Below are 24202 nucleotides of genomic sequence, written 5' to 3' on the forward strand. Positions count from 1 at the left end.
AAAATTCCAATAGTTTCTTGAAGATGACACTTACAAAATAAAAATGCTTTTTATTTTACTCAGTCTATTAAAAAAGGTACTTCACAATGTCAAAATTTATGTTTGGTATAAAATAGTAGTTTGATAATAAGTTGGGTGCCAGCCATATTTACTTACTTCAGACTATATATTATCAGATAACAAAAATCTGATTTTGTCACCCATGATTGACAATCATTTTTGCTATCAAATTGATTATGGAGACATTTAAATAAAGTAGAAAAATGACAACAGGGAAGGCATTTTACCATAAAAATGCATGTTGCAGAAGCTAGATATACCATGTAATCTTGGTGTATGCAGCTGAAAACCTCTATTCTCGACCTACTCAGCAAATCATCAAATAGACTTTTCTAACCACATGCTGCTGTAAACTATCTGAAAAAATTTGTTTACAGATAAAGTGGAATAAATGTAGAAACAGGCCAAAATAATCTGAAACATGAATTTTTTACAGTACCTCCTCCTTTCTCTAAACATTGCTGAGAGAATAAAGATGGCTAGTTTAATCTTAATAAACCACAAAAATTATTGATAGTGCTTCTGCCTCTACTCTACACCCAAAACCAAGAGGTGTCCTTTCTTACTGGTATTGCAAATAGCATTTCTCTTTTTCTTTATTAAAATTTCCTGTTCTTGTTAAACCTGCATGTCCCTCATGGATATCCTGATTTCTGCCAGCCTATGTTGACACATTGTATCTACTTCCATTATTATTATTATATATTTTTTCCTTCAAAATACATCAAATAGGGTGAAAAATATACAGAAAATTAATCAAGAGACTTTAATTAATTAAATACTGTGTGCTCCTTTGACAGTATCTGCATCTCATACTTTCAAATTAGGTTTTTTCATAGAACTGTCCAATGATTTGCATTTAATAAGAAGTTTATGGTCCAAAAATATGGATTATGATTAATCTGAGAAAGAATTATAAATTGTAAACCAATAGTGTTTTAGACAATATTACTTCTTTAAAAAACAGGTACAGAAGTGGCTAATAAATTGAACTCCATCTTCTTTTTTAAACTTTAACTTCGAAATAACCATGTAATTAACATGTACATTAGAGACAACTTTCCAATATCTGCAAAAATTTTGGATAGTGACTTGTATTTTATAAGTATATTGAATAATTTGATAGCAACTAGGACAATATTTAGTGTTAAATTTGAATATGTTATACAAAATACATTAATTTAGTCTTCTTTATTATACCTAAGAGAATTTTATATTTTCCATAGACCTATAGTTAAATTACATTACTGCTAAATGTACATCAGTGTTTAAATTTATATATGGATGTTTAATATTTATGATGTTATTCTAAATTGTATCCATTTAAAATAGATTTGTTTGTTTCTAGAATATCAAAATGCAAGTAAATTTTGTATAGTAATTTCATATTCAGTAACTTTACCATATTCTTTTAATTCTAATATTTTATTGTAGATATTTATGAATTTTCTAAGTATACAATTACATGTTCTGAGAAAACAGTTTTAAAATGTAATTTAAATAACATGTACTTAAATGTATTTAAATATATGTTCATTTAACTTAACTATGAATTATTTATAATTTTAAAATGATTATAAATAATTTATAAATAGAACATGTAAATTATAAACATGAATAAAATTTTAAAATAGTTATAATTAAGTAACTATTATATATAATATAATAGATATATAATATATAATATATTTTATAATATAATATATTTAATTATAATATAATACATTTAATTATAATATATTTATTAAAATGATTTCTAAAATAATTCAATTTTAAAAGGGAGTATATATTTCAGGTTTTTCATTTTTGGGGGGATAGATAAATTTTTTAAAGGTTTTTTTTAATCTCTTGTAAGCTTCAAAATTTATTGGACATATTACTTATCAAAATATAATATTATTTGTTGCCAGCATTATCTGTAATCCTAGACCACTTTTAGTAATCACATTTCTTATATGTTTCTTGTTTATATTTTTCTTAATTTTGTCAGATACTTAATCTTGTCACTGTGCCTTCAGTTTACTGATAATTTCTTGTAAATTATTTAAATTTCTCATATGTCTATCCAATGAATATTTAATTTTGGAGATTCTGTTGTTCAGCTTCCACTTTTCTACTCACTATAATCATTGTTTCCCTTAAACAGTTGATCTTATTTAATTAATTAATTTATTCTTCTTGTTATTTCACTTGTTTCTTCTAATGGTTATTATTTTTTATTGGATGGTCAATAGTTTATATTTTATAGGGCTAACAAACCATATTTTGTTTTCTTCACTCCAAGAATATTATTATTGTTTGGGAAAGTTAAGTTACAAATAAAACTTGAATCTGTTGAGGCTTCTTTTTAAATTTTTTTTGATGGCTCTAGAGTAGCAGTTTCTTAAGAGTCATTTAAGACCTATTAATCTTGATCCTTAGGGGGCTCTACTGAATACACAGTGCTCTGAACTATATCTCTCTGTTTGGGTGGTAGAAATTCATATGCCTCTCAGTCCTGTGTAGTCTTTGAAATTTGTTCATCAGTCTTTTGTGTTTTCGCTACATACATGTGAATATTGGTAGTCACAACAATCTGAAATGTATGGCATGAATATATTTGTAAATATTTCTCTGCGTATCTCCCCTTTTGCCCCCCCTGTACAAATCACAGCTGCCTCAGCTGCCATGAACTGTGATTTCTTGCTCTTCAACTCACCACAGTGATGGTTCTTTGCTTGGGTCACTCACCTCTATACCATATATGGAAAACCTCTTCACAAAGACACTTGAGGTTGGGTTAAGGCTCACTCCTTTGTTTTCCTTCACTCAGGGATTATGGTCCTATGCTGCTGGCTTCCCAGTATCTAAAACATTTTTTCTCATACATTTTCAGTTTCTTTTCTGTTTAAAAATGAGATGAAAAGTCTAGTACCAGTTACTCCAACAAGGCTGGAAAGCTAAGTTTATAGTTGCCTGTGCCATCAATTGCTTTTTTAATGTTCAAGTAACAGGGTTATTTGAAGTTAAATAACTATAATTCTGTGTTTTATAATGATCTAATAATAATCAATATCCAAATAGGTATTTACCATTTTGAAATTCTTTTACTTTATTGGATATGTTTCCCAGTAAATGAGTATTCATCTGTAAGATTATTTGAATTTATAACGTTAATACAAGATATGTGAGTGAAAGGAGAAGTAACTTAGTTTAATGTACAATGAAGATTAAAATCTCTCAAGCTATTGATTATGTAGGATATGTCTTAATTGCTCATGTATATTGGAATAGACTCTGCCTATATTAAAGTCAAATATATGCCAATGTATTGCTTCATAAGCACAGATATCTACTCCACAGGATAAAACTTGAATCATAGGATAATCACACAATCCATATTCCATTACAAAGTATTCCTATAAGAAATATTTATTTTGAGCCTAGTTTATTTTATTTTATACTGGTCTAATTTCTCTATAAGCCAAATCATTATTATGATAACAGTTCTTGGTATTCTAATATTTAGTTTAATCCACTATCAACATGAACTGAACAAATGCTATTTTGGACATCACATGAGACATTACTTTTGGTGAAAAAAATATCTAAGAGGCCAGCATAACATAGGCAAAAATAATTGAAAGATAACTTTTTAGGATTTCTTTGAGAAGAAAAAGGTTTTACTGGATTTCAAGTCTGTCATCATTCAAATGAACTGAACCATTATAACCACACTTAAAAATGCTGGAGGAAGTCACAGAAAATAAAATCCTTAGTATATACTCATGCCAGAAAGTTAGCATTTCCCTAGCAGCACATTTTTGTTATGCTCTACAACTTAAGATATTGTTAGAAAAATGTTAAAAGGATTTGCCATGGTAAATCCATATGTTTAGAATCAAGGTATGTGAAAATAACCTATCCTAGAAGCCATGTTAGAAAAGTAAAACCTTTTCAGATTTACAATACCATATTAACAAGACATAAAACAAGGAGGCAAGTCCCACTAAAGTTTAAGTTCCCTAATGTCCATCTCCAGATATTAAAAGAAGGTTAATTTATCAACCTCTATCATAAAGTAAATGGAGAAACATAAATGTGCTTTGATAAAATAAAAGTATTTTTTTCCAAAAATAAAAAATAGCCTACACAATTGATAAATATATTAAATTTAATAAATATAGTATAAAATATATTTTCTATAAGGCATTTAAATCAAATAATTTGTGTATAGGTAAAATGCTAGAAATAATTTTAATTATTTGGCTGTTGTCACAATATACATGACCAACTAAACATAAAACAACTTCTTCCTTTTTTTTAGGGGGCTACATTAAATAATATATAATCATGAGAATTCCAAAATGTGACCGTTTCCTAAAAAATACCACAAAATTCAATATAATTCAGTATTTACATTTAGATAACTTGAAAACATATTTATCTGGTAAACCATTTAAAACCAAACTCTAAACAAGACTTTCTTCATAACTTTGTAACAAATTTTATTTATTCTACTAGTGGGACATGCTTGTCATTTGTAGAGGGGATTAGTTAGAATACTGACACTTATTTCACATTCAAAGAAATACAGAAGGAGCTTCTTTGAGAAGAATTTAGGCCTTACTTATGTTCAAGCTATAGCAGTTAGATATAGTCAATGCCGCATGTCCTTAATTCATTATCCTTAAGGTTGGTAGACAACTTTAGCTATAAAAAATATCTCATTTTTATAGGCATAATATAAATGAAAAGATAGATACACATGCTTTATATATGAGTGGGAAGTAGGCACTCAAATATCAATATAAAATATATTAAATTTTCATTAGCTTGTGTCTGATTTAATTCCCTTACTCAAATCACTTTCCTGAAAAATATTGTAAGAGAGCTGCTTATACTGCTTTGCACCCCATAGAAGGAAATTACTGTATTAACAGGAGAGACAACAAAAACTATGACTATTATGGTAGAGATCTAAGAAACAAGGCATTCGAAGCCCCATCTAACTGGTCCACAGTGCCATTGCAGGGAAGTCCCTGGATTTGAAATGAAAAGTACAGAAGACCAAAGAGTATGGTGTAGAAATATGGAGCATACTGCAGTGGAAGGATTGTTCAGTGTTTACAGAAGCAATTTTTCAGTGGTTTAAATTCATTCCAGCAACAGTAGAAATCTGATAAGAGAGTACAATATTCTTTCAGCACCACTAACAGTTGAAGTAATTCTTTATTCAAGCCAGATTTCATGTTCATAAGCAGACTGAAAAGCATGAAAATAGTCTCTGATAGTCTACAGTTAGGTAAAATAGGCATGTCCAAAATGTTGATAAATGTTAGCCTGTTTACATATGGCTATCACAGAATTTCCCACAGAACGAAGATATCATATTAACGGCACATGCAGTTATTTTCTAGCTAGAAATGTCAGAGAGATTATATACCATAAAAGTATAGATAATTTTAATTATTTTAAAATATTTTTATTGATTTTTTAGAAAGAGAGAAGAAAAGGAGAGTGAGGGAGAAACATTGATGTGATAGTGAAATGTCAATCAACTGACTATGGCATGCCCCCTACCAGGCATTGAGCCCACAACCCAGACATGTGCCTTGACCAAGAATCAAACTACTAACCTTTCCATGCACAGGGTGATGTCCCAACCAACTGAGTCACACCAGCCAGGGCAGATAATTATTCATTTAGCAGTTAGCAGAGGGTTCTGTACAAGTGTGCTTCCATGATTACTATATGCATATGGCTTAAATTGTTCATCTTCAGGGCTTACTGCTTCCCTGATGTCCATAATTATATCTATATACCCATCTTCATCTAAGTTCATCTTTGCAAGCCTATTCAAAATCATCTATTGATGGTCTAAAACAGATTTCAAACTTTACGTAAACAAGTATCTGTTGATTATCTCCCTACTAACTCTTATCCATATGTGGTACCCTCCTCAGTAAAAGTCACTTAAATCAACACCATTGCACCAATACAGTTTTGTTGTGAATTTTGACCCTGTCCTTTATCTTTCTGCCACACACCACATCAGCATATCTTCTCCGACATACCTTCACATCGTATCCAAAACATTTTACCCAGACAATGGTAATAGAATTCTAAGTGGTGGTCATCATTGTCTATTTCTTACCATACCTTCTACTTACCACATGTTATTGGAAATATTACAGTCATGTTTATAAACCATATATCATTATCACCCCATCGTCTAATCACATCAAAACAAAATTCATATTATTGCTGTCATTTAATAAAAAATAAAATAAAATAAAAACAATAATATACCTTTATTAACTAGCTAAAGCCTTTTCCTCTAAGTCATTTCCTACCATATTACTCCTAGCTCATCCATTTTAGGAAGACTTTTTTGCTGTTCTTCATTAATGACAAATTAATTACCATAGCAGTAAATGTTTTCTTGCTGATCTCAATGCCAGGAATGAACTATTATCTAACTTGGTCCCACTTCATTCAGTGTCTGCTGAAATGCCACTGTATTCCTGGACTATTCTTATAAAAATGACCCCATCACCTATCATTCTTAGTCTTCTTATCTGGTCATGTTACCACTTACTGAAAGTTTCTCAGTGTACTGACTATCTCTCCCAATGTAAGCTCCACAATGACAAGGATTTCGTGTTCCTATCTGCTATATCGCCAAGGAACATTGCTTAGCGCGTAGCAGGCCTTTTCTTTTTTTATTTTGTTAAATGAATGAATGCGCGACTGCAAAGTTGAGTGTATTCTCTAGAAGGCTTAACATCAATTTTACACAAAAACTTACAGCTAACTATTTAAGGAGCTCTGAGATAATGGTATGGTAATGATTGCAGAGAAAAAAGCTTGAATCACACTAAGTAATGATGGTAATGATTAAAATTTGGAAATTCAGTGCCACTGTTTTCATATTTTGCTTTAAGTACTCATTTTTGGACAGTTAGATTGCTTAAAAATTATAATTAATTATAATTAGGTGTTTTTGTTTGCTTATTTGCTTGTTTTACAAAGACCTGCTGTAAAGTAAACTAAAAGGGATGGAGTGAACCACAACCTATCCATCCCACCAGTTAACCAAAACTCTTGTACTGGTAGCAGCCAATTCTGATGGAGGTCCTGTTTATAGACAGACAGAAAGAAAAGAACTATTTGCTCTGTAATAGGGTAACAATATTCACAATAACTTGTGTTTTATAAAATTATTATATGTGGCAAAGGAAGTTTTATTAGGAATACTGTGTAATACATAGACCAGGGACTAAGGCTTTCTGAAAGCTGATAAAATAAGAAAAATATATAAATAAAACTATCCAAAGAATAAAAATATAGGCAAGGAAATCTATGATGGGACTAGCATATTTCTAGTAAGATAATTTCCTCATAATTTCATTCATAGTAAGCCATTTCGAATGATGCTCATGATCCATTGTTAAAAGAAGCAGGCAATAGGACACCATGTATATGAGATTAACCTGTTACATTACACAAGGCATGTCCTTGTCAATCTTACCATTTACTCTGTTAAAATTGATTTGTTACATTACTTTGCAATTATGTCTCAGAAACGTGTGCTGACAACTTTTCATTCAATTTATCAGTTCCTTCTCCCAACAGATCAATTACCTTATTATATTTTCTAGACCATTACCTAGGATTGAAGTAAGTTTCACAAAGTAATTACTGAGGATGTGCGTTCTGGTACTTTTAAATCTGTGTTTATTAACCTTTCTTACACTGAGAGGGAATTTACAAGATATCTAGTGATTCATTGGTAATTGTTAATCTCATCATCCTCACTAACCCTATTGTATCCCATTCATCTCATTATGTATATTTTCAATATGCATTACTATTTTATCTGAAACATAAAATACAATATATTTCAACATCTAATTTACAGGCATAAAATTCTGTTACAGAGAGGTGAACTAGCTCTTATGTGTACAGTCTGAAAGCCAAGCACAGTTTAGCCCATCATGCTTAGGATGCTCTAATAACAGCAAGTGTGATGAGATGTTATTTGAATGACAAAGATGTTCTCTCCCTTCTTTCCTTGCAAGATTTCTGTTATACTGTTTTTAGTATACCAATCTGGTGTAATCTTCAATGCTAGCCTGTTGACCATACTATATTCTTGTATTCAAATAGTATTTAATGATTTCTGCCTCAAGAATTCTGAAATTCTCAGAAAAGAATTTGTTTTGGGGCAAAAAACATTACAAATAAGTGAATAATTTATGTCCTAAAATAAATTTAAAAAATGCAAAACATGAGCCTTTTCTTATAAGATTAAAGTTTTAGAGTTTTTTATAAGAAAAACTATGACAATAAATTAACATTTTGTCTTTTAATGTTATTTTCACAGATCCAGCCAGTACAATTAAACAGTGAATCAAATAATTATTCATACTAAAATAGAGGAAAGGAAAGACACAATTATGATTGTTTGCAAATGAGATTTCATACTTGAAAGCCCAGAATCCAAAAATTAAAATATTTTAAAAATATTAGAAAATGCCATCTAAAGACAAATGACTGTTAATGGTAATTAATACATAAAATACATTTTCTGCAACAAAAATTACACATGTAGAAATATATTTAAAAATAAACAATAACAATATAAATTATATTAGAGTAAAGAATGCAAGAGGCTTCCAAAATCTATGCTAGAAGAAAAATTTACTAAAGGACGAAAGTAAAGCTTTAGTAAATTTATATATTTTGCTTTGGGAACAAAAATCAATAGTCCCCAGAATCTCACTACCATTGTTAGAGCATAGTTTTATGCAAACTTTTGGGATGTTAGCTTTAATTATCAAATATAAAATATCTATTACCTTTGATCCAGCAATTCTTCTTCTAAGAATTTGCTCTACAGGTATGGTTACAACATGAAAAAATATTTATGAGAAAAAAATTTCTCATAAATATTTCATTATAATAGTAAAAATTTGAAGATGTCTTAAATATTCAACAAGGGAATACTAGTTATATAAATTATAATGTATACAGAACACTCCCTCAGTTAATAAATACTATTAACATGATTAGATAATCTTTAAAATGTTTGCTTATTTATGTATAAATATTACAAATATATGCATATAGAGACACAAGCCTTCATAATAGCATCCTAGTTATAAAAAACTGCATATGCAAAAGCATACTATGTAAATATATGCATTTAGTGAGCTCTGGAGCGCATCAAAATGTCAAACATGATTATATCTGAAAGGTTGAATTTCACATAATGATTCTTCCATGTCCTTTACTGTAAGGTTTAAATTGTGGCTGTTATGCATCTACCATTTTCAAAATTCTCTTTTATTAATTAAAGGGTGAAAAAGTAGAGCTAAGGATGTATTTTTGTTTAGTTTGACTATTATTTATTAGAACAGAAATAATTATCAGAACAAAACAGTTCCATATCATTTTAACACTAATATCTAAAATAAATGTTTCATTAATTTTAAAGTTATTATTAAGAATTTAAAATGTTTTTTCCTGGTTGCAGTAAAAGTTATTTTGTGATTTACTACTATTTCATAGATAATTTATAGTATGTATGCTTCTTTAAAGGATATCCGTACTTCTTACAAATATATGGAAAGTTGTCCCCAGATGTATGGAAAAAAATGAATACTACTGTGAAAATACCTTAAAAAGTTGGCTGTTAACTCAATTTTATTTACCTTTAACAAAAGCCTTGATTTGGAAATAAAATTCATTAAATATATGTGTAATTTTTGAAAATAGAAATATCTACTTCATATGAAACTATATAGTAAGATGTTATAAAAATATTTTCTATTATCTGGACATGTTCTTTAATTTAATTCACTAAGTTTATATATATTTTTTATTATTAATGAGAGACCAACCACATGATAACAGAAGCAGAACATTTCAATATTCCTGTGCTTTGCAGGTGTTTTTGTTTGTTTGTTTAGTTTAATCTCTGCCCTGTAAAAATGACACTTTCTCTTTCTCTTTAATATATAGTATCTTTAGTCTCATAATGGATCAAATATCCATTCATACAAACATTCAGTGAGTATGTATTTTGCACCGTCATATGCCCAATACTAAACTAGGCAAAGTGGTCTGTAAAAAAACAGAAAAACTGAAAATTCTTTATTCTGAGACCAATGCATTATCAATAATTATAATAAAACATAATAGATATATTAATACCAAACGTGAAAAGTATTGTCGTAATACTAAGCTTATGATAGGCAGTTACAGCAGTATCTTTCCATGGTAGGAAATATAAACCTTCTTCTAGAAAATATTCCCAATATAGATGCTAGGATTTAAAGATCCCGTATTTTCCCCAAATCATAGAAAATATAAGGCATAATAAGGTGGAACTATTATACTAATTTGGGTGGAATCTTTGTTATTTAAGTGTATTGGAAGCTAACTAATTTTGAGCTGCAAATAGAAAGCTTAGTGAAAAAGTTTTGTCTCTTTCAAGTTACAGCTCTCTAAACCTGTGACAAAGATTTGAAAACCGCCCTCTGGTGACGTCTGAGGACTTCCTCTGCACCATCTGTTCTTTCGAAATGTCAGCACTATAAGTATCCAACACTGAGAACACGCTGCAAGCAGCTCACAGAAATAGGACTACTAACTTTTATCAGATTCAGCCCACTGCTTGCCATAGACGGCAACAGAGAAATCTGATGTCCTTTACTTGATAGATATGGCCTTCATCACAAACTGCTAGAAATGTAGGGATTCCTAGGCTTTATTGACACATTATTAAAGGATTTTGCATAAAAATTAAATGATAGATAGTTACGTTAAAAATTTTAGCATTGCTTTTTTGCTGAGCTACTAAAAGAAACTCAATATACCTAAATATATTTAAAGCTTATTAAACTTTGAAGTGTTTGTTATTCACCAAATATAGGAATGTAATTTGCCTGTATTTGAATCCAATAGTATTCACAAATGGTTTAATCAACAAAATGACATAATTATATTATGTGTATTACTTAATAGCTACCAGATAAGAAGAAATCCATAGAATATCAATATTCTTTTATCTCAACATTAATTTTACCTACAATAAAAATTTAGAAAATATATGCATTTGTGTTAAGCACCCAAGGCTTTTCTCTATGCAAACAACATTGAAAGGATAGCTTGGAAAAAAAAGTCCAATAAGTTGCACTGCTTACAAGACATAGAAATGTGAGACTATTTCCCTGATAATAAATATCCAGGTAAACATAAAACTGACTTTCTCTCATAATTTCTTTAAAATATGAATTTTAAGCATATTTATAATGCTGTCTTGTAGTATTTGAAAAATGCTCATAACTACTTTAGCAGAGGGAGAGTCAGACGGTTACTAAATAGACCCATGTGAGTATAAGCTGTATATATCTAAGTGATATATTAGTTCTAAGTGAACTGTAAATCTTAGCTAAGCATATTGTAATACCTGGAACAAATGTTAAAATTAATACAATAGGTATAGAAAAAACTCCAACAGGTAAATCAAATAGATATCTAAAAATATTTTAAAGACATGAAGGAAATTGAAAAAGGAAAACAGTGAAACAAACATGGAAAGTGAATTATAAGCTGATAATTATAAATCTATGCAAATTATAACTCTATTATTCATTAATTGACTAAATATTATAATTAAGCCTGACAATATAGAATCAAAGAGTGGGATGATGGTTGTCGGGGGCTGGAGGGAGGGAGAAATGGGGAGTTAAACTAATGAATGACTATAAAGTTTGATAAGCAAGATAAATAAGTTCATAAGGAAGGGGAGAGAGACACTCATGTTTCCTGCTTGCTTTTGAGTAGCCAAACTAAATAAATATTAAGAAATTTAAAAGAATATGGGGCAGGGCAGGACAATGGTTCCCTCCTCTGACCCTCTGAGAGCTGCTGTTCTTCCAGCCCCACCCAACATTTGTTGGAATCATTTCCATGTCTGCCTTCTTTACTTGACTGTGAGCTCCATCAAGGCAAGGACTGTACTTATGCCTCTTTTTCTTTTTTTAACACTACAAAGCAAGACTTTATTATTATTATTCTATTTCTGCACCTAAGAAACAGATGGAGAAAATGTTAATAATGCAAATTAATCTTAAAAGTGGATTGTGGCCCAGCCGGGCCTGGCTCAGCGGTTGAGCATCGACCTAGGATCCAGGGAATCAGGGTTCGATTCCCGGTCAGGGCACATGCCCGGGTTGTGGGCTGCAGCCAATCAATGACTCTCTCATCATTGATGTTTCTATCTCTCTCTCCCTCTCCTTTCCTCTCTCTGAAATCAATAAAGGTATATTAAAAAAAAAAAAGTGGATTGTGTGTGTGTCCATTATATTGTATATAACACAAAATTAAATATATATATATTCTTTCAGCAAAGAAGTCATACATGTATTCAAGAATGGGTGAGAATAAGTAAAATTCCAAGAGACATCTTTGTTTTTTCACTATCCTGTTTGTTAAAGAAAAGGAAATAGACAAAATTCATAAGAGAGAAGTAAAAGATATGAGCAGACATTTTATCAAGAAAATACAGAGAGGGCAAAAAAATAAATCTGAAAAAAATTGCTCATCATGAATCCTTAGGGATCAATTAAAACAACAGTGAGAGAACATTACAAACTTATTAAAAGGGCTGAATTAAAATTTATTAACTAAACCTAACATTTGCTAGGATGTAGAGTAAATAGAACTCTCATATACTATTGGTAATAATGAGATCTGCTGTACAACACTCTACCTATAGTCAACAATAATGTATTTTATACTTAAAACTTTGTTAAAGGGTAGATCTCATGTTAAGTGTTCTTATCCTAATTCAATAAAATTTTTAAAAATTGATAAAAAAAAGAAAGATCCAGTTTAATTCCATTTAAAGAGATAAGTAAAAACACACATGTGGTCTAAAAAGAAATAAATGGAAAACGAGATCCATGCACACAGTACATTGAAGAAAGCTCAAGTGGTTACATTAATATTGTGTGAGAATACTACCAGAAATCAAGGGGCCCTTTCATAATGAGAAATGGGTCATTTATTCCATGAAATATTACAACTATAAGCATGTATTTACACAATAACAAAGAAATGAACCAATGTGAAGCAAAACTTGACTTAATTAAAAGTTAAGACTCTAAAATCATATTGATAGAATTTTAGACTACTATCTCAGTAATTGATAGCAAAACTAGATTTAAAATCAGTAAATGCATTCTTTATCTCTTATTAAGTGCCTTGCCCTAGTTTATATTTGGAGTATACAATTCCAAATATCTGTTGAATACATTTATTGTCAAGAAAATATGGTATATTCATCAATATAGATCATATGATGGGCTAAAGCTAAATATAAACAAATGTAAAAGAATTAGAATTATACATAGTATGGTATCTGATAGCAGTAGAATTAACTATGTGCCAATTATTAAAAATTACCTAGGAAAAGCTTAAATATGTGAAATTGAAGAACGTGTTTCAAATTAATGTCTTCAAATAGGACATCACAAAGAAAATTAGAAAAACATTTGAAGTCAATAAAAACAATACAACATACCATGATAACTCAAACATATAAAAGTCAATTGTTTTTGGTCCTACTGACTGTTGGAGCTGATAAAGAATAGAAAAGAAAACCATTTTAACAGTTAAGGGACTGAAATGCCAAATGCCAGAGGCTTCTGTTGAGCTCTGACAACTAAGATACCTCATATATCACAAAATGTGGTGCCGGGGCAACCGCTTGATTAAGTTTAGAAAGTGCACATGCCTGCAATCCAGGGATGTGCCCCGACAGGGAATCGAACCAGCAACCTTTTAGTGTACGGGACTACTCCATGATGCCCAACCAACTGAGCTACACCAGTCAAGGCAGAGGCTCTGGTTTAAAATGAACTATTTAATAATGGCCACCACTTGACATATAAGTTTCAATTTAGGTCCTAGTAATATTATAGTCCGGGTCTGCCCCACTTTTTGAAAGTTCACAGCATGCCACTTTACCTTACCCATAGATTACATTAGTACTCGTTTTCACTAACTGAAAGAAATCCAAAGAGAATTTTTGCTTTTACAAAAAAAGGCGAAAAGCGAAAATAGTGTTGAGCATTTGTTTTGCAGCAAGCTGTTTTAGAGACGGCACGCACCCGGAGCAGAGAGAGTGGCACCGCCCAGCTCCTTCCTCGGGAACTACACTCAGCAGCTCTCTGAACTGTATCTGTGAGCATCTGCCCTTTTTATAGATGTATTCATGCATTCATTAGCAAGATGTGTGCTAAGGTAATTGCTTCTTTGCTTATGCTATTTCAGCTCACGAAATGTTTCATAGGAACATTCTACTTTTGGGTAGCAGGAAACCGTATATTATATTACTGATAGTTTAATAATAACAACATGCGATCATTGCTGATCACTTAGAAAACATTATGAAAGAAAAACAGTAACTGATATTTCGATCCTCCAGAGATAAATAGGTTAACAATTTATATTTCCTTCTAGTTTATTCCCTCCAGTTATTTTTCTTTTTAAAAAATATGTTCTCACTGATTTTAGAGAGAGAAGAAGGGAGAGGGAGAGAAACATTGATGACAGAGAAGCATCAATTGGCTGCCTCCTGCAGCCCCCAATTGTGGTTGAGCCCACAGCCAGGGCATGTGTCCTGATGGGAATCTAACCAGGACCTTTGGGTCTATGGGATGCTTAACTAACTGAGCCACCTCACCCAGGGCCTTCCAGTTATTTTTCAACTACTGTGTTTCATGTGGGAGTGTGTGTGTGTGTGTGTGTGTGTGTGTGTGTGTGTGTGTGTGTGTTTGGTCTCTTCCACTAAAAATCTGTATATACAAATAAACTTTTTTAAAATTTTAGAATAATTTAGATTGACAGGAATGTTGCCAAGATAGTAGAGTTCCCTTATACCCTGACACTTAGTTCTCACTACTCTTAACATCATACATTACTATAATAATTTGTCAGAACTACTAAACATTGCAATATTAATAAATTGTTATTAACTGGTCCATTATTATGTCTTAAGTTTTTACCAAATGTATTGTTTACCATTCCAGTATCTAATCTATAGAATACAATATTACATTTAGTTATTATGTCTCTGTGGGGTCCTCAATTTGGATTTTCTTTGTTTTTAATGAGCTTGATCCTTTCCAAAAGTACTGGTCCAGAGTTTTGTAGAATGTCCTGAAGTTTGCATTTGTCTGATGAAAAGCAGAAAAGGATAGTATCTTTTTAAATAACTTTTGTTTTATTTTTTGTTCTTGTAATTATAAACAATTTATACATTTTTGTTTGTTTTTCCTGAATTCTGTCATGATATTGCCTGTTCATGAACTTCGTTTCCCTTTCTCTATATTTTCCCTCCTGCAAATTGTCTATATGTATCTTTTACTCATTTTTTTACTTTTAAAAAAATAAACATAAAAACAACTTTAAATTCATTTTATATTTATAAAAAACTCAGAGATAATACAGATTTTTGGTATTCTCTTATTCATTTACCCACACCACTGACATCTTGTATACTAGGGTTCATTAATCAAAAATAAGAAACAAACATAGTATATTACTGTTAATTAAACTCCAGACTTTACTCAGATTTCAACCAGATTTTCCATTAATGTCCTCTTTTGTTCCACATATCCAATCTAGTAAAGCACATTTCATTTAGTCAGCATGTCTTCTCTGGTCTATGACATTTTCTTAGTTTTTGCTCTTGTTTTTTACTTAATGTTATTTCCCAAGGTCTTTGGATCAAATGAATCATTACACAGGTTGTTTATACATGGGGTCTACTTGAATGTCTCTATGAGGAAGTGTGACACTTTGAGATCATTTTCTGATGTTTAGTTAACTTCAAATTATGTGTTTATGCCTCTGTTTTGTTTTAGCAGTTTCAACTAAGTGAATTACACCTAGAAAAATTTTATTTTTCTTTTATTACTGCTTCTATACATACCATGGTGAATCTCCCTGTCCAATCCCTTAATGGTACCTTAAGCGGATTCTGTAACTTGCAAGCCATTCTGTGTTTTTGAAACTCAGTCCAGCTTAACGTTCAATTTCCGTTTTCGTACAAATGTCCCATCCTTCTTCCATTCTTCTGTGAAGACTTCACCTGGGATCTCGCGTGCTGGAGATGGAACCACAGTGCTATTGAATAGTTCGAAGTCATTTCCTCTTCACTTCCTCTCCAAAATGTAGGTGTCTGAATGTAAACAGCAAAATAATATATGGCCCTTTACCTAACTTGTCATTTAATGATTTTGTCTTTTATTTTTTTGTGGTTTTCTCAGGTCAAGAGTGCCAGGTCATCAATGCACTTGGTGTGGTTGGCACTCAAATGCTGATCCCTTCATAAGCAGACCATTTGTTTTTCAGGCAGCTCCTTGAGGTTACTCTGCTTAGTTCTCTGCACTCTCTGCATGTCCTTTTGTACATGTTTTCATCTCCTTCTCAAACCCTGACCTCAACGCACTTGTTCTGATCTCTTCAGACAGTAAGCAGTTCTTTGGAGTGAATATGAGTAGTGTGGTCAAGTCCAGCAAATACTGCCATAAAAAACCATGGCAATGAGGGGTGCTTCTTTATGACCCCTGCCTTGTAGAGAGTATTACAGCTATGCCCCCTCCCTTTTCCCCATTGACCCCTCCACCCCACAGGCCTTTACCGCACTATTGTCTGTGTCCATGGGTTCTGCATAGATGCATATAAGTTCTTCCATTCATCTCTTCCCACGCCCCTTCCCCCTTCGCTCTGAGAGCCTTCAGCCTGCTCCACACTTCCATGTCTCTGGATCTATTTTGTTTATCAGTTTATTTTGTTCATTAGATTCCACATGTAAGAGAGATCATGTGGTACTTGCCTTTCTCTGGCCATCTTATTTTGCTCTGCATAATACTTTCGTAGGTGATGATGGTAGTTATTTATACTTGTAATGCAGGCACAGAGATAAGTCACCAAGCCACTGCCTAAGCAGATGTCCCCCGGGGAATAAGATGGCATTGGCCTTGCCATCCTCATCGTCACCTTCACTGTTTTTTTCTCCTACTGCTGCTGGCTTATCCTCCTTGTTGTTCTCCTTCTGATGTTATACTCTTGTCCCCACAAAGGTAAAACAAACAAACAAAAAAACAAAAAAAAGAGGGGGTCAAGAAGCAGCCTTGGAATAAATGTCAGATTTTTAAATTCGGGCTGAAGGCCATCGTGAAAAATATTGGTGTAATAATTACCTAAAGACCATGGTTCTGAAAATGAAGCAAACATATATCAGTGTGGGTCACAGATGTAAATCTAGCACATACGCATATCTGATCCTTTAGTCTAGGATTGGGAAAATTCAAGGTCACGAAATATGTTTAATATGACTAGAGGAAACCTATGATGTCTGGTGAGATAATTCTTAATTATTCTATAGGTTGCAGTTAAAAGTTACATGGTCCAAAACAGTGAAAAATTGACAGATCAGCATTGTAAGAACTATGTTCTGGTCTAAGCATTATGGTTAGAGTCATGCATTAGTTAATGACAGGGAGATGTTCTGCGAAATCCATTAGGTGATTTTGTCATTGTGTCACTGTCATAGAGAGCACTTGCACAAACTGAGATGCCATAGCCAATTACACACCTAGCCTATACGATAGCCTCTGTTGCTCCTGGGCTGCAAAACTGTACAGGATGTTACTGCACTGAATACTGTAGGCAATTCTAACACAATGGTAATTATTTGTGAACCTAAACATACCTAAATATAGGAAAGGTACACTAAAATCATAGCATAAAATATAAAACATCTTACCTGTTTAGGGCATTCACCAAGATTAAAGCATGCAGGACTGGCAGTTGCTCTGGGTGAATCAGTGAGTGAGGCGTGAATATAAAGGCCTAGGACATCACTGTACATCACTGTAGACTTTATAAACACTGCCCCACAGGCCCTCCCCTTGCTTCCTTCTGATAAGGTGAGAAATAGAACATCACATCTGTCAATGAACAGGAATGTGGGCTGGTGATTGGAAATAGCAGGGAGAAGCTGGCTGGGTAAGGCTTGGTTACCATAATAGTGACCATCAGGAGGGAGTAAAAGGTGGCATGAGAATCAGTAGAAATAAAAATCAAGATGAAGAGATAAAGCAACATAAGGGGCTGTCATGGCAATGTGGTTTTGGCTACTGCAAGTTGGAGCAGTGGTCAGATTAAGGAACTTTGTGGTATTCATAAAAAAGAGGGTGTGTAACATGGAGATGGTATAGAACTGACAACTCAGTATTTTAACTTTGGTAATTTGTTTTTGGTTCCTCTATGGCACAGACGGCTCTCTCTATCATTGAACTGATGGAAGAAATAAAACTTACCTGTTCTTTCGTAATTACAACCTGGAAAATATTTCCATATTGAAGGAACAAGCTGGCTCCACACTACCAAAGAAAGCTTTTAATTAAAATGGTAGTGGTGCTTAATACTTGTGTCCTTGTACAGGACCTTAGATCCTCCACAAATAATTTATATATTGTTCTTTGAAGACCATCAAGCTAGATCTGTGGGGGCTGTAGCACCCTCTGAATATGTAGCATGGGAGAGCAGGCTCTTCTTTGCTGAAACAGGTCAGTGGCTAAGCGATTGGAATGTAATCTCAAAATTGAGGTGTTGTGAGTGAAAGGAGATATATTTCCAAGCCCCATGGATACTACTCCTGTCAGAGGAAACAATAATTCTTCTATTTCTATCCTTCAATTTCTTATAGGAAATTCAGCTCCATTATAATCTTATGGGACCAATGTCTAATTGAGGTTCACTGTTGACCTAAACATCATTATGTGGCACATGGCTGTCATTAGCTTTTATTCTTAATAAGCCTAATTACATTTTCCCTCTTCAAATTTTCTCACCTGCCTGTTCTTAAACAAGTATTAAATTTAATTTCTTATCTAAAACTGTAATGAAGTAACAATAATTAAGAACATTGACATTAATATCATCACTTATTGAACACTTAAGTTTAATGAAGCTCCCATTACACGAATGTACTATGTGTGAATAAATATTATACATACATAATGTGCATATATGTGTATATAAATATTTATTCATATGCTCGCTTGTCTTCTAATAATAGCACCTCATTTAATTTCCTGCTTGCTCTAATATTTTGGAAAACATTCATTTCTTTTGAATATCAGTATTGTAGGTCATTTTAATTTATTGGCACTATTACAACTCACACTTTAGCCTAAGCATTTTAGACCTTTAGGCAGAAAGAAATAAACCAAGTATAATGGTCCTTGAGATTCAAGATATTTATTACCTTTCTTTTACAAAATCACAGTGCAAGATGACAAATGGGCCCTGTGCAAAGAAAACACATATTTGGAATAAACTTTTTAAATTGAATTAGTTCATGGCTCCAAATAAACCATTTCATTTGAAATATGTTTACAATTACTCTAGCACTCAGTTTCTAATATATCAGCAGTCAAGTAAGTGAGTCAAGTAGCATGATACTGAAGGTATTTAATTATTTTCATTTAATGATATTTCTATAATGGGCCCCTGTGGAATCTATCCCGGTTATCTTTGCCAATTGTTATATTGGTTCAAAATGAATACACTGAGAGAGCAAAAGCATTTAGTTTAATTTGCCAGAAGTAGTGGTGAGCCCAACAGATGAAATTATGGAGATGCCCATTGACATATGTGATCTGAGGACAAGTTGGCTGAGACATCTGTTATACTGCTTCAGCTGATCTGGTTGGCTAAGTGCCTCTTCTGCAGTCACCACTCCATCTGCTTCTCTCATAAAATAAAGTATTTAATTTGATACGATCACCCCAGGTAAAAGAGGATCTATCTCTTTTCCCAGTTATAATCTCTAAACGAAGTTTTCTTTCTGACCTCAGAGAATCTTGACTATGACTTCTAGGACATTCCTGAAGTCAAATTTGAAATGGAATTATCAGAGACATTTATTCACAAAATACATAATTGGTTTTCATTTCATTTTACTCTTCCTTGTGTAGTTAAGTGTGAAAGAAAAAAACATATTTTAAGCTTGATGATGATGATGATGATAGTAAATGCCTCAATTAGTGTTTTTGTCCTGAAAGTACCATTTTGTGCTTCCATTTTAGCATAATTACAGATAGGTCCATTAGCCTTCAAAGCAAATGAAATGAAAGATATTCCTGTGTAGATTGAAAGTTAAATTTGGCAAACTTATTGCTGCACTCAGTTTTCTTAAGCCATACCATATGAGTGCCTAAATAAATCTGCATGGTGCTCAAAGTGCACCACACACTTGAAGTTCCCTGTTTGTGCTAGGACCTCTCTCACCCCCAAGACAGTCTTATCCTTGGTGTTTCTCACCTTATTAACAGAATCATATGAGCAGAATTTTCTTCACATCTCTTTGGTACAAATTCTGATACAAAAAAAAAGAAGAATTATATTTTCAGGAATATTGAGCATAAGGTCTCTGCCTACTTGTAATTATTGGAAACTCTTCATCACTTGCAAGGCAGCTGCTTCTTTCATCTCCACATGCTGGTCCTAATTCCTCCTTCTACACTCCATGTGAATAAGCAGGCTCGACCTTATTTTTCTCACAAAATTCCTCAAATATTTTAATGCAGCCAAAATGTCAATATGTTATTTTTTAAAAACTTTGTCTGCAAAATCACAAAAGCGTTTATCTGATCTTTCATATTTCCTACTCTGTGGAAACAAGTTACAATTTGACTTTCAAGTACGGGATCTTATTTATCCAGAGATATGAAAATGCTTCTTCACTTCAAAACCCACAAGGCCTATCTAAAAAATTGAAACAAGGCAATCTCAAGGTCCCGAATCTAACTGATTTCATACGATATTATAAGAACACAAGCAGAAAAACAAATGATTATTTCTTCATTACATTTAAAAATGTGATATATTTGTTTTTTAGGTGGTTGTATTTGCATCAGTCTCCTCACCTGTCAAGATAAATTGCACTTAGGTATTTACAGAGTACACAAAACACAGAGTTTCTTGTGTTATTATTTTTCGATTATTGTATCACTTTTCATACAAAAGACTGTAACCTACTTTTGCCCCACCCTGTATTCATCCATAAAATATAAATTTTCTCTAGCTTGATGAAATAACTGAAGCAGATATGTTATTCATATTTTAAAAGACATCATCACTGATCACAGAAGGTGACTGAATTTTACTAAGTGTAGATGATTATATCATCAATATAATTTTGTGTGAGAAATTTATTAGCAAACATAATTTCTAATTAATTGGTCCAAATCATATACATTTAGGTAGTTACAAAGGGATTAATAATCACTGAAGATTTTCTAGAATAAAAAAATATAATAAAAGATAATATCTGTATTATATGATAGAAAATTATTTTTGAATCTGAGTATTTTGTGAGGTTACTAGAAACATAATTTTTTTGTGATTAAGAAAATAAGACAAAAGTCCAGAAGTCACTCATCAAAATATCGCCCCCCTCCAGGTAGTGTCTCTTTACTTATATTATATTGGTATGGGAATTGGTATGGGAAGGTAAGTTATTGAGTCAAAGGAAGAGACATTTTATCAACTAACTAAACCTGTGAAAATGTTGTACAGACACTAGTTTCTGAATAATAAAATTTTTCATGTTTCTAGGAATAAATGACAATTTGGAAAATATGCTGTGTTTCTATATTGTCTTGATAACTTTTTGACTTAGACAATTTAAAAAAAAGGCAATTGGAAAAACAAGATATAGATGTAGATATCGATATAAATATGCTCATCTTATTTTCCTAAATATAAGCAGAATCTGAGTATAAATACCAAATACTTAAATACATATTCCTAGTCATATAAAATATCCCAACTTCTATCCAAATTGCTTTACAGCTTTCCTTTGTAGAATAATTACACTTGGACATTCCATTTTTATAATAAAATTTGCATATACATTTTTCAGGCAATTTTCTAAAATGTTTAATATTATAATTATAATTATTATCTATTATAAATATTAATTAATCACACACATTATAATGCAACTTAAAACATAATATACATCTTAGGAGGATAATTATTATTGAATTGGTAATCTTCAAATATTGGTAGTGCCTTAATTTCTACAGTATATTTGAAAAAATAAATTAAGAGTATCCATAACCTCATGGACCATTTTTTTTGGTGGTGATTTAGTTATATGTTATCCCTTGAAATATTTATAAAAGGCATATGGCTTAATTTTTTTTCTTTTTCTTTTTTTCAGTTTCATTCTCTGGATATCAAGAGAACCATTATTTTTGCCCTCATAATGAGAATACATAGTCTTCAAAATTTGGCCACATACCTGGCTTTAGTAGAAATATATTATATATATATATATATATATATATATATATATATATATATATATATAATGAAAAATAAAACATGCAATTATGTTCCATATAGAAAAATAATATCTGATAGATACAATATCAATCTAAATTGTTGACTATGAGGAAACTATTCTTGATATGAAACATTAAAATCACCAAGCTACACATTAACATAAATATGGAAATTATTGACAAATAAGCTACATAAAGAACATTTTATGTAAGCGAGGCTATAAATGCTAACTTTTAAAATTTCACAATATGTGAACTAATATTTCATCTGAGGACTGAAGATTGGATATATGCCTTATAGTTAGTGAATGTTGGAGCCAGGATCTGAACCTGAGTCTTTACTGCTGAGTTTACTCAAAACATTTTCCAATATGAATGATGTAGTGAAGGTTTTCTGAGGAACCAAAGTTTATTCCAAGTACTACTAAGGCTCCCCAATGATCTCAGAGAAGATAAAGAAGTCATAGGATAGGCTGTGAAAGGACTAGTTTTGATAAATATATACAATAAATTAAAGGCAAATATTTTGTTTGAAATTTAAAAGCATCAATATTTCTTCAACACCTGTCTGCACAACATTTCCCCAATTAATCATACGGCAAGATATATATCAAAGTACTGTCAGAGCAGTGATGCGGGGATTTAGCAAGTGTGGCATATTGCAAAAAAACAAAACAAAAAAAACCCAAATTATTTTCAATATAAGGCTTATTCTGAATATTCTTACTTTAAAATGCCACCCAAAACAAAATAAATATACAGGTTAATTTTCAGCATTATCAACATTAAAATTTAGTTTATAATCATATAAAATTAATTTACTCAAGAGTGCTTAAATTTTTGAAGATATATAAATATTTTAAATATTTTGACCTTCTGCTACTGATGATAACTGCTGCTTTTACTAATATTGATTGTTTATTATTTTCTGTGGAAAATGGGTCAGTTAGAATATAATTTGCTGCTTTCAAAAAGGATTAATTTGAAAAACAATAGTTTTAAAAAATCCTTCAATGCCATTTAAGTTTCCTACTGTCACCAATGACAAACTTCCTTAGCACAACTGCAAACTAGAGTGGCTAGTACTGTACTGACTCTTACTTTTAAAAATGGATTCAACTGTAATGTGGATTTCTTAAAATCATGCAGTGAGGAAAATAACGTGCAGAATTCTAGAATATATATCCTTTTCAAGTACTAGAAAATATGTTACAAAATATTTTATATTAGAAAAATTATATTCATTTTACATGTTAAGAAAATACTCATAAATTATAGAAATAATTTTGTGAAATTTTGCAAAATGTGGAATAATGATGGAAATTATATTCTTTTCTTTAAACATGTACTATAATGCAAATAGAGCATTTTATCTGTAAGTTAAATTAGTTTTCTTATTTACTTTTTGCAGGTGTTCAAAAGTTATGTAGTCTTATCGATACAAGATTACTTATCATAAATTGGTTTTACCTTTTGCCAAACCTGCCTAAAATTTTCCCCATGTGAGAGGAGGTTAAGGTAGATTATTTTTAAAATGTGGAGATTAAGATGCACTATAGAGGGGTGTACATAAAATAAAGAGAAAATATTCATGTTGTAATATGAAAAATTACATTGTGGGGAGGATACCTTGCAGATCAGGTTGTTATGAGAGGATTTTCTGATTTTCTACCACACTCCCATTAGTATGTCAATAAGGAACCTAAAGGAAACATATA

This window comes from Miniopterus natalensis, chromosome 2 (assembly GCF_054644295.1).
Source record: "Miniopterus natalensis isolate mMinNat1 chromosome 2, mMinNat1.hap1, whole genome shotgun sequence".
Classification (NCBI taxonomy): domain Eukaryota; kingdom Metazoa; phylum Chordata; class Mammalia; order Chiroptera; family Miniopteridae; genus Miniopterus; species Miniopterus natalensis.